Source organism: Delphinapterus leucas, chromosome 9 (assembly GCF_059928025.1).
Source record: "Delphinapterus leucas isolate spDelLeu-1000000601 "Yukka" chromosome 9, BTC_Dleu_Yukka2, whole genome shotgun sequence".
Classification (NCBI taxonomy): domain Eukaryota; kingdom Metazoa; phylum Chordata; class Mammalia; order Artiodactyla; family Monodontidae; genus Delphinapterus; species Delphinapterus leucas.
In genome coordinates, this window is record NC_143137.1 from 42,828,026 (window position 1) to 42,839,955 (window position 11,930).

Genomic DNA, 11,930 nt, shown 5'->3' on the forward strand with positions numbered 1-11,930 from the left:
CATAGAAGCCTACAGTTTTTGAGGGACTTGTATTGTCAAAGAAACCATGGCTCTGGGCATGAAAACATCTTTGAGAGTTTAAGCTTTAGAATAGTCCATGCAAAACCAAATTAACATAGCAGAAAATGGGCTATGAAAAGTTCTACATCCCCCAAGGAAGGCATATCCTCCAATGCCCAGTTCAAAAGTGAAAGAGGAAAAATGTAAAAAAGAATCTCCCTGAGGGTGGAAACAGGTACCATGGTGTTCCTCCTACAGGCAGAATCAGGGCTTAATCAAGAAACCTCCAAATTAGGTGGCCTTCACAGTGCCTGCCCAGCAGGGTTCCATCCTGACTGTGGACCAGCAGAAGACAGTGTCTTCTTTTCCTACATGAGAGTTTTGCTGCTGTCCTTTTTATGTTCCACTGTTGTCTATGGCGTTTGTTAAGCTCAAGTGATTTATTCATAGTTTAACTTTCACTGGGAAGTAATGGAAAGGACTGTACATCACACAGAGATGAAAACTGGATGTGGTGACTGTGGAACTTTAGTTTCCTCCCTTGATGAGGAAGTTGAGTGTATTTTCTGTGTGGGAAGAAAAGCAGGACAGATACTGTGTTTGGTGAACAGAATGTAGACTGTAAGAGAGACTGGTTAACTGTTCACTAACTATAACCTATTTCTTCTTCTTCTTAAACATACACCTAATCTACATCTCCCAAACTCTCTTGCTGTCAAGTGTATACAGGTGACTGAGTTCTAGCCTATAAAATGTGAGCAGAAGTGATATGGACTCCCTTCAAGCCTGTCCCCCAGAAACCACCCATGCATCATCCTTGATGCCTTTGTCTGCTTGTTGGGTTTTATAAGTGAGCATGGTGAATTTTGAAACAGCAGGAGTAAGCCTGGGTTGCTGATTGCTGCCTGTCAATTATAAATACTCATTTTGAACTCTGTGTGAGTAGGAAATAGACTTCTCCCATCATTTGCATCGAGCTATTTTGCATTTTACCATTTGTTTATTACCACAGTTGGACACATCCTAGCTAGGAAATCTCTTCAGCATTAAATATAGAAGATTAAATGTAAAACATCATAAACATATGGATAATAACTCCACCAAAGAGATTTATTTCCTTCACCAATATCCAGGCATCAGCAGGGTGCTGAATTTCAGCAGATTTTATCCTCAATGTTCATACTCTCTATTTTGGCATTATATATATATATTTGCAGAGCTATTCTAAGTAATTGACAGGACATTAGCCTCAAGCAGCATCTTTATGTCTAACCTGGGATTTCCTTCAGGCAGACAAATCCTGCAGAGAAAATACCAATAACTGGCATAATGAATCAAGATAGCAGAGCCACATTCATCACCGCATTCCCTCCCTGGAGATTTTTCTGGGTACAAGTCACCCATATTGATCTAGAGGAAAATTCTGTCTACTTCCTCGCTAAGTCAGAGTAAAAATCGCAAGAGGCCAATTTTTTTCTTAAAAGGCAGAGACACATCAGCTTGAAAAAAGAACAGCCTGAATGTTCTTCCTCCATAGGGAATGCACATTCCCAGAGCAGTGGGTGTGCTGGTGAGGGGAGGTGCTCTGTCCCCAACTTGGTTCACACTTAGGAAAAGGGAAGAACCACTGTCAGGGCGACCTGGGGTTCCTGACACTTCCTGAGTCCTTCCAAGGAGACAGGTTTTACAAATGATATGCTGGTCACGCTTGTCTCCATGGGACCTGATAGACCTCGGAACCAGTATGCACACCCTATCCTGAAGGAATAAAGCTACCCACTGAAAAATGTGTGAATTCTGGGCAAAGGCCACCCTGTCCTGCCTCTGCTTCTGCTTCTGCTTTTATGTATCTTGATCAAAAGCAGTTCTGAGGCTCCCTTTATGTCCCCACAGGCTCCTGAGGCATTAGATGCCCTCTCTCTCCTCTGTGCCCACTCTTCCTCCCCGAGTCACTCCACACAGGATGCATCACATGGTATTCTCATTCTTGTTTTCCCTGGATTCCCTGCAAGAATATGGGTTCCTCAAGGGCAGGGATTGAGTCATACCCATCTTTGCCTATTCCGTACCCAGCTTAGAGCCTAGCAATGTACTAAAAACTTAAATGGTGGAAACAATTTGTTGTCAGTCTGGATAACTGAAGTTTCCCACATTTCTTTTGTAAATCTTCTCATTTTTTTTTAGGACCCAGACATATGATTGCTGAAAAACAAAATTTAACTTAAAGATTAGATTTTATGTATAAATAACACAGGGAAATATTATGAACTTGCTTGAGAGTGGCCTTCCCAAGGAAAGTCTTTTGTCTTCTTCCCATTGTCTCAGCTGTTCCCCTAGTTGAGACCATCTTCCTCTGTCAGCAGCCCACAGACCTCAGATCTCCCCATTCTCCCGTCCTTCTGTATCCTGCTGCCAGAACGAATCACCCCAAACACCCATCTGATTCAAAAGCATTTTGTGCTTCTCGATTGGCTACAGATTAAAGTCTAAGCGTAATGTATTTCCAAGACTTTTCACAGCACCAACTTGCAAAGATTTTCTAAAAAGCACATTACCCGCCTCTCGCCTCACATTTTAACATCTCTGAAATCAGTTTGTGCCTTAAAATCACTGGCAGCTGCGGGGAGGGAGGGATATTGTTGCCACTGCCCAAGAACACACATCAGAATTTGCAGAACGGATGCCAACAGCTTGGAGGAAACCCCAGAGACAACTTCAGAGGACCTGTTTAGGAAACACCATGTCCTCAGAGCTCTTGGTGCCACAGAGGACGATACTGTTCTGAATGCACACGTGGCTCAGGATGCTGAAAGTGAGGATGCTTTGGGCGTTCTTGAACCAACTAGTTTTTCTATTTCTTTTTCTTCCCTACGTATGCATGAGAATGATGTATAACTAATTCTAAAAGAGCTCTTTGAACAAAATAAACATTTTGTGTCACTCTTTAGTTGGCTGGGGTTTTTGTTCTCCAAATAATAGTGTATCCTACGGTGGATGGTGTTTTTAGATTTGATTGAAATGGAACATATCAATCTAATCATCATATTAATTCCTCATCTCTCCCCCTGTTAACCTTTTATCCCAAGCCAGTCCTCACCACTCGTGATTCCTGAATCAGAGCGGTAATTTTCTGCCTTGTTTAATGCATTTGACCTCCTGGAATTTTGTTATCACTAATCTGCACGTGTGGAAATTCTATCTATTCTTTAAATGCCAACTTAAATGCAACCTACTCCATGAACTCTTTTCTATATCACCCATTTACTACGACGTCCTCCAATCCATAACCCCACATTTCTTGTACATCTCTTACAGTTCAGATAAAATCAATTCTTTTGAAACCTTCTATGGCTTGGGCACAATGGTAAGCCCTTTTAGCATACTTTGTCTCAGTTAATCATTACAATAACCCTTTTGAAGTAGAAATTAGCCTCCATTCTTCAGATGAGTTTAACTGAGATTTAGAGAGAGTAGTTTAGATCTATACTCTCATACATTTAGTAGGTGGTAAACACGGGTCTTTGGCCCAAATCTGGTCTATCATTGAACATCAGCTTCCTTTTCTCTACAGCCTGCCCTCCCCATCTACCTATTGAATACATTGTATTGAATTTAATTGAAGGTGAAATGCAAAATACCACTCAGAACTGAATATTCTTGATAGTAAAATCCCAAATGTATGTGAAAAACAAGCTAAAGTATTTTAAAATTCACATTTTCATTACTCAGCTGATATTCTTTGTTAAACCCCATTTGTTTAAGAAAAATTAGGATTATGTTTCATTGTGAGAAAATAATCATTGAAGATTCGCCTCAGAAATGCCATGATTATTTCTCTTGTTCCTTCTGTTATTTTCTTAAATAATAACGCAGAACTACTGAAAATTTAACCACAACATCCAGTTTACATTCAAAGTATTAAACTATAAGAAATAGAATTCTCCCTTCTGCCTGTGGGAAGAGTCAGCTATTAAAAACATTTAAAAACATGTCCTTGTAAGGAAGAGGACAGGACAGTTCTCAAACACAAAGAGCAAGAAGAGCCAGTATAATCTTGAAATCAAACAGAGCTGAATCACAGTTCAGGCACTCCCTAATTTTTTTTTTTTTTTACATCTTTATTGGAGTATAATTGCTTTACAATGGTGTGTTAGTTTCTGCTTTATAACAAAGTGAATCAGTTATACATATACATATGTTCCCATATCTCTTCCCTCTTGCGTCTCCCTCCCTCCCACCCTCCCTATCCCACCCCTCCAGGCGGTCACAAAGCACCTAGCTGATCTCCCTGTGCTATGCGGCTGCTTCCCACTAGCTATCTATTTTACGTTTGGTAGTGTATATATGTCCATGCCACTCTCTCACTTTGTCACAGCTTACCCTTCCCCCTCCCCATATCCTCAAGTCCATTCTCTACTAGGTTTGTCTCTTTATTCCTGTCTTACCGCTAGGTTCTTCATGACATTTTTTTTTCTTAAATGCCATATATATGTGTTAGCATATGGTATTTGTTTTTCTCTTTCTGACTTACTTCACTCTGTATGACAGACTCTAGGTCCATCCACCTCATTACAAATAGCTCAATTTCGTTTCTTTTTATGGCTGAGTAATATTCCATTGTATATATGTGCCACATCTTCTTTATCCATTCATCCAATGATGGACACTTAGGTTGTTTCCATCTCGTGGCTATTGTAAATAGAGCAGCAATGAACATTTTGGTACATGACTCTTTTTGAATTATGGTTTTCTCAGGGTATATGCCCAGTAGTGGGATTGCTGGGTCATATGGTAGTTCTATTTGTAGTTTTTTAAGGAACCTCCATACTGTTCTCCATAGTGGCTGTACCACTTCACATTCCCACCAGCAGTGCAAGAGTGTTCCCTTTTCTCCACACCCTCTCCAGCATTTATTGTTTCTAGATTTTTTTGATGATGACCATTCTGACTGGTGTGAGATGATATCTCATTGTGATTTTGATTTGCATTTCTCTAATGATTAATGATGTTGAGCATTTTTTCGTGTGTTTGTTGGCAGTCTGTATATCTTCTTTGGAGAAATATCTATTTAGGTCTTCTGCCCATTTTTGGATTGGGTTGTTTGTTTTTTTGTTATTGAGCTGCATGAGCTGCTTGTAAATTTTGGAGGTTAATCCTTTGTCAGTTGCTTCATTTGCAAATATTTTCTCCCATTCTGAGGGTTGTCTTTTGGTCTTGTTTATGGTTTCCTTTGCTGTGCAAAAGCTTTGAAGTTTCATTAGGTCCCATTTGTTTATTTTTGTTATTATTTCCATTTCTCTAGGAGATGGGTCAAAAAGGATCTTGCTGTGATTTATGTCATAGAGTGTTCTTCCTATGTTTTCCTCTAAGAGTTTGATAGTTTCTGGCCTTACATTTAGGTCTTTAATCCATTTTGAGCTTATTTTTGTGTATGGTGTTAGGGAGTGATCTAATCTCATTCTTTTACATGTAGCTGTCCAGTTTTCCCAGCACCACTTATTGAAGAGGCTGTCCTTTCTCCACTGTACATTCCTGCCTCCTTTATCAAAGATAAGGTGACCATATGTGCGTGGGTTTATCTCTGGGCTTTCTATCCTGTTCCATTGATCTATGTTTCTGTTTTTGTGCCAGTACCATACTGTCTTGATTACTGTAGCTTTGTAGTATAGTCTGAAGTCAGGGAGCCTGATTCCTCCAGCTCCTTTTTTCGTTCTCAAGATTGCTTTGGCTATTCGGGGTCTTTTGTGTTTCCATACAAATTGTGAAATTTTTTATTCTAGTTCTGTGAAAAATGCCAGTGGTAGTTTGATAGGGATTGCATTGAATCTGTAGATTGCTTTGGGTAGTAGAGTCATTTTCACAATGTTGATTCTTCCAATCCAAGAATATGGTATATCTCTCCATCTATTTGTATCATCTTTAATTTCTTTCATCAGTGTCTTATAATTTTCTGCATACAGGTCTTTTGTCTCCTTAGGTAGGTTTATTCCTAGATATTTTATTCTTTTTGTTGCAATGGTAAATGGGAGTGTTTTCTTGATTTCACTTTCAGATTTTTCATCATTAGTGTATAGGAATGCCAGAGATTTCTGTGCATTAATTTTGTATCCTGCTACTTTACCAAATTCATTGATTAGCTCTAGTAGTTTTCTGGTAGCATCTTTAGGATTCTCTATGTATAGTATCATGTCATCTGCAAACAGTGACAGCTTTACTTCTTCTTTACCGATTTGGATTCCTTTTATTTCCTTTTCTTCTCTGCTTGCTGTGGCTAAAACTTCCAAAACTATCTTGAATAAGAGTGGTGAGAGTGGACATCCTTGTCTTGTTCCTGATCTTAGTGGAAATGCTTTCAGTTTTTCACCATTGAGGACGATGTTGGCTGTGGGTTTGTCATATATGGCCTTTATTATGTTGAGGAAACTTCCCTCTATGCCTACTTTCTGCAGGGTTTTTTTAATCATAAATGGGTGCTGAATTGTGTCGAAAGCTTTCTCTGCATCTATTGAGATGATCATATGGTTTTTCTCCTTCAATTTGTTAATATGGTTTATCACGTTGATTGATTTGCTTATATTGAAGAATCCTTGCATTCCTGGAATAAACCCCACTTGATCATGGTGTATGATACTTTTAATGTGCTGTTGGATTCTATTTGCTAGTATTTTGTTGAGGATTTTTGCATCTATGTTCATCAGTGATATTGGTCTGTCGTGTTCTTTCTTTGTGACACCCTTGTCTGGTTTTGGTATCAGGGTGATGGTGGCCTCATAGAATGAGTTTGGGAGTGTTCCTCCCTCTGCTATATTTTGGAAGAGTTTGAGAAAGATAGGTGTTAGCTCTTCTCTAAATGTTTGATAGAATTCACCTATGAAGCCATCTGGTCCTGGGCTTTTGTATGTTGGAAGATTTTTAATCACTGTTTCAATTTCAGTGCTTGTGATTGGTCAGTTCATATTTTCTATTTCTTCCTGATTCAGTCTTTGCAGGTTGAGGCACTCCCTAATTTTGTGATCTTGGACAAGTTACTTAGCATTGTTGAACATCAGTATCCTCATTCATAGATTGAGGATCAATAAAAACTACATCATAGTGTTGTTTCAGGACCAATTGATAATGGTACATAAATTAAGGGCATTATTATTGTTATTATTATTACTGAAACTGCTTCCTCATGGGACATCTGGCCATACCCTGGAAGAGGGCTGTGATATCATTTTTATTTCAAACAAACAGTAACCTCTTCCTGCTGTGTAGAGAATAGATTAAAAGGACTCAAGAGGTGGGTAACCAGAAAAATGATGGCAGTTTTCCAAATAGGAGACTATGGTGGCCTGTACCTGGATCAGAGCAGTGAAGATGTTTCAAGTGTCTACAGTTGAGATGACTTTAGGATATACAATCCATATAATATGGTATTAGACTGGTTATGAGAGGATGTGGAGGAGCAAGGAATCAAGAATCACCTCTAGGTCTCTGGCTTAAGCATCTGGGTAGATGGTAGTACTATTAATTGAGTTGGGGAAGACTGAAGGAAGGAGGTCAGGTTGGAGGTGGGAGTAAAAGAAAAAATTGAATTACAGGAGAAAAGTCCACCTTTAGAAATTAATAGTACAATTTTTAAAACCAAAATGCAGATTTTGATGTTAATTTTGGTGATTTCCTTATCTCTGTCCACATCCAAAATGTTGATCCAAGTAAAGAATATTTTCTCCTCCTCTTCCTTTGCAACACAGGAGACAGAAATTTCCCAGAGATCTTATCAGCTTGACTTTTTCTAAGAAACCTTTTGAATTTTTCTTCTCCCTCTTGCAGCCATTGATTAAAGCAGTGAAGTCAGCCATCGTGACTTAAATCTTGAAATTCTCCCTACAGTTTTCCCTGAAGGAATAATCATTCTGATCCAGAAACTTAGGTCCTCATAATGGGTTGACTCCTTTGTCTTTCGAAACAGAGACCCTATTTAGGACCTGGAAAGTTGATTGTATCACCTGTCATGCCAAAGCACTTGCCAACCTCGTACCTCCCTCCTTACTCTCTCAGGATCACTTTCTCAACATTACTCACATCGTTCTGTTTGACAAACTCTTCCCTGATTGATTTAGGAACATAAATTCAGTTGTACCTTATGGTCACCATAATCACAGTTGCAATTTCTATTATACCTTGCATTTCCAGTAATCACCATTACATCTGAGTATCTTAAGCTTCCCCTCCCTGAAATCGTCCAAGCAGAAACAGTCTAGATCACCATGATGAATGAGAGGTGGAATGAGATGCCCTCTAAGCCAGCTTTTTCCTCTCAAATTCTGTGTATTTCACATTTAATATCATGCAGAAAAACAAAAGTGCTTGGTGCCCACATGGTTTTTCTAATTTACTGAAGCTTCGTAGTACTACCCACATTTTAGCTGGTCTTATTCAGCCAGAAAGTTGAATAAGCAGATGTGATCTCACATTTACTAGCAAAGAAGCTATTGCTGCCATCCTTCAGTGAAATAGAGTGCCCTGTGCAAAGTTTTCTGACATATACAGGGAGTGGCTTGTTTTGAATGAACATCTGCTAAGGAGGTAGGGTGCTGCAGTGGAAAAGGCTTAGTCAGGTTATTGCCTTCATTCCAGTACTAAGTAGCTAACTGAATCTGAACAAGACACTTCACATCTGTGAGTCTTAAACTCCTCATATGCAAGATAAAAAGGTTTAACTAGATCAGGGTTTCTCAGCCTCTGCACTGTTGACATTAGATGCTGGATAATTCTTTGTTGTGGGGGACCATCCTGTGCATTGTAGGATGTTTAGCAGCATCCCTGACCTCCGTTCACTAGATGTCATTAGCATCCACTCTCCCTAGTTTTTGACAACCATAAATGTCTCCAGATACCGGCAACTATCTTCCAGGGGTCAAAATTGGCCCAGCTGGGAACTTCTGCACACTAGGTAACTATAAGATGAAAACATACCTAAAAAAAAAAGTGCTGTAAACTGAATAGCATCTCACCACTTACATTGTTGTCTACTATAAAAGGTGTTTTGTGTGTGTGTGTGTGTGTGTGTGTGTGTAATTTAAAGATAACTACTAGTAGAACTTTAAAGTAGATGTATTCTTCCAAATTATTGCAGAAAAATAAAAGCAAATAAACCCCACTAGTTATTTAAAATAATAAAAGTAAACATCAATAACAAAAATAGGCTACACAGCACCATATGGGCATGAAAGGACAGCTCAGAGCATGTTATAGGACAATGTCAGATCAAACATACCAGTTATGACAGGAACTAAAATGGCTGACTACACCTATCAAAGACAAAGGCACTCAGATTGTTTTAAATAATAAAATTGAACTATACACTGCCTAAAATAATAGTTCTAAAATAAAATACCTTGAAGTTGAAAAAGAAAAGGAAGGGCAATGATTTATCTGGCAAAAATAAACAACAAAAAAGGCAAAATGGCAAAATCAGTTCAACCAATCTGGAAATCAAAGCAAAAATTATTAAAATTGAGTGAGGAAGAAAGGTCATTTTACATTAATAAAAGGAATAATTAAGGGTCAAATATAAAATTAGGAATGCAAGGCATGAACTTTTATTCAACCAATAACAAAACATCTAAATATATACAGCAATGCAAGGGAAACCAGGAAGCAATTTTCATGTGGATCTACTTGGCACCCCAAATAGTACTGACATTCTATTAGCAAGGAAAATTAAGAGTATGGCTATTGGGTTGGTACCTTACAGTCTTGCCCATGCCTGGAAACTTATTGTTAGTGAACAGTGGGCAGGTGGAAAAGCTTTTCTGTTTTAAGAGTGTGAAATTGCTAATGAGTCAGCTTTCATGAATGTGACTTACTGTAGTTATATGAAAAGCTAGAAAAATACAGTTTCTACCTTTATAAAGAAAAAAACTGATTATGATAATGAAGCATTTTTGGTAAGCTTTACTTGACATAGCTAGTCAAATATTTCCTATGATCTGAAGTATCATTCACTCAGGAAAGAAAAATCAGGCACATAGTAGGTACCCAATAAATTGTATTGAAATGAATTATATTGACCTATCTTCTTTAGTAAAATTTGGTTATGTGGTTTCCTTATTAATTCAGGATAATATTACATTAGCATGAATGATTAATGCCACTTGATGAAGATGTTATCATGCAAACTGGAATTATTTCCTTATAGTTCAGTTTCCTCATTTTAAAACATGACAGCAACATTTGCTAAGTACCTATTTTAATAAAGCAATTTATATTGGACTAATAAAATATATGCAAAAAGATATATAAAGCAAAAGCTGTGAGATAAAAAAGAAAATAAATTTATAAGAACACAATAATGCAATAATGGTGAGAAACTTTAACAAAATATTATTTGTGTTTGAATGATAAAGTAGACCAAAATCAAGTAAGAACATATAAATTTTGAATAACATGAGTGAATAAATTAATATTGAATTTTAGGAGTTACACAAACATTTCATGAAATATAAAATAATTCTCTTAAAACTGATTTTCTATTAAACCAAAAATGGGCCTCAATCCATTGTGAAAGGTTATAAATGTATCAGCTATATTATTTGATGGCAAAATACTAAAACTATAACATATAAAAGTGAAAAAAAGAGGCCTAAGGGACCATTTCATCCAATAAGAAATGAAAAGTAGAATTATAGTCTTTGGAAGACTATGAAAATAAGAATACCACATTTATGTCTGTGAATCTGTTTCTGTTTTGTAAGCAAGTTCATTTATACTATTTTTTAACTTATGGTTACCAAAGGAGAGGGGGCAAGGGATAAATTGGGAGTATGGGATTAACAATGCACACTACCATATATAAAATAGATAAACAACAAGGATTTACTGCATAGCACAGGGAACTATATTCAATATCTTGTAATAAACTGTAATGGAAAAGAATCAGAAAAAAATAATATAGATCTATACATATATGTATAACTGAATCACTTTACTGTACACCTGAAACTAACACAATATTGTAAATCAACTATACTTCAACAAATAAAAGAATACCACATTTAAAATGTATGTGATATAGATTTCAATTCTGACTATGACAGAGTTGCTGGTATTGCAGTAAACAACTATGAAACTGGGTAAAGTATGTGCCGTTGGACAGCAGCCCACAGAGTATGTGATTGTTCAAGCAGGGAGGTAGGGAGTTTAGCACCATCATATCCATCCTGGGTTCCTCTCTGTGGTATTTCCCAAATGGAAGTGGAGACTCAGTGCAGAGCCAGGTTTGGCTGGGGGAAGGGAACAGTGTGGTTGGATCACTAAACCATCTGGATTTGTGAGTCAGGACATCTGAGAGAAGGAAGCTGCTAAGAGGTAGCCCCAGCAGGCATAGGGTCCCAACCTGGATAGAATCCTAAGTGTGCAGCCACGAAGCAAGACTCTGGAGGCATGGCAGAGAGCAGCTGCTGGTGGTCAAGGGCTAATGGGGATTTCTCATGTTACGCGGGGTAGGGAGACATTGGAGTTCTGACTCAGTTGAATGGGAGAGACCTTGTTCAAAACCCTAGGTTTTCAGTTGACACTCAGAAAGTTCAGTGAACCTAAAGACAGATCAAATGACCAAACTTATGTGAAAGGAAAAAAAAAAAACAACAGAAAAGAACATCTGAGACCTGTGGAACAATTGTAGTGATCTCATATATGTGTAAGTGGGGACAAAATGCATATTTGAAGAGCTACTGGCTGGGTATAGCCTAAAATGTATGAGATGTACCTAAGCTGTATGCACAGAAAAATCAATAGTTTTATACTGTTTAATGACATTTAAAGAAAAAGAAATAACCAAGAAGACTGTAGCAGAAACACACAGTACTGAATAAGTTTTCCAAGTGCTCCCTTACTTTCCATACCCTACCTTGTGATCATATTGAGGCTTTGTAACTATTTCT